This window comes from Microtus oregoni, unplaced genomic scaffold (assembly GCF_018167655.1).
Source record: "Microtus oregoni isolate MIOR12 unplaced genomic scaffold, Mior012 000011F_ref0000422, whole genome shotgun sequence".
In the NCBI taxonomy this organism is placed as follows: Eukaryota; Metazoa; Chordata; class Mammalia; order Rodentia; family Cricetidae; genus Microtus; species Microtus oregoni.
This window is the reverse complement of record NW_024543070.1, coordinates 19759876-19760905: the sequence shown is the minus strand read 5'-3', so window position 1 is coordinate 19760905 and position 1030 is coordinate 19759876.

Genomic DNA, 1030 nt, shown 5'->3' with positions numbered 1-1030 from the left:
GGCGGCACCGCGGCGCGTGCACGAGGATCCCGGGAGCGCGCCCTGGCTCGCCCCCGCCCTTCTGGCGCGCTTCCCCCCCGCCCTTCTGGCGCGCTTCCCACCCCGCCCCCGCCATGCTCTCTCCGCAGCTGCCACGCCCTACCGGGCCTCCGCTTCGGCAGGGAGGTGTCCCCCCTCTACCCAGTAAACAGCAGGAGGTTCCTGGTGCCCGCCTGACTTTTTAAAATCCAACCAGTGCAAAAAAAGACCCAAAGGGACGGGCGACCTTGACGTCTGCAACGGATTAAGACTAGTCTGGAGGATACACTACTGAGCTGAACCTACGAAGGCATTTTAACCTAAAAATGGAAAAGGGTGCAGGCCTGCTCCCCTCTTGGGCCAGCATAGTTTTGAAAACTCGCGTAGAGGAAGCTCACGTGCCCTATTCTGGGGCACACCGTTTCCAAGCTCTGCAGTTGAGCCTCCTGGTGGGCTAGTGTTACCTGGAGGTCTAAGGGAAGGGAAATGCAATGGTTATCTTCAATTCCCTAACAGCGCAGTTATCCTGAAGAAGAGGTAGACTCTGAATGTGAGCCTCACGACCTCTCTCTAGTTCTTCCAGCGTTGGGCGGCGTCCCAAACTCTTCCTCCACCTAACCCTAGGCTCTAGTGGTCTTTCACCCACATACCTTCAGAACACTCCAGAAATGGCCCTTTCTCCTACTCCTGCTAAGTTTTCCTCATTGCTTAAGACTCAAAGGCCTTTAGGGGCTGCGTAGGATCCAATTTCTCATTAGATAATGCGAGGTCCGGTGCACAAACTGGCCCCAAACGTTCTTTGTCCTACACCTCCACTTCCAAATTGATTAAGTTCCTATGCTGTTTTCTGTGAGGTAGATACCTTGCTCGCTCCATTTTCCTTATCTGCAAGTTTCCCTGAGGGTCTTCAATCAACTCTGTCTGCTGCCCCCACCAATATCCAATTAATCATTAATGAAATTGAACCATAATGTTAATAGCATTATTGTAATAGCATCCACGCCTACAATAG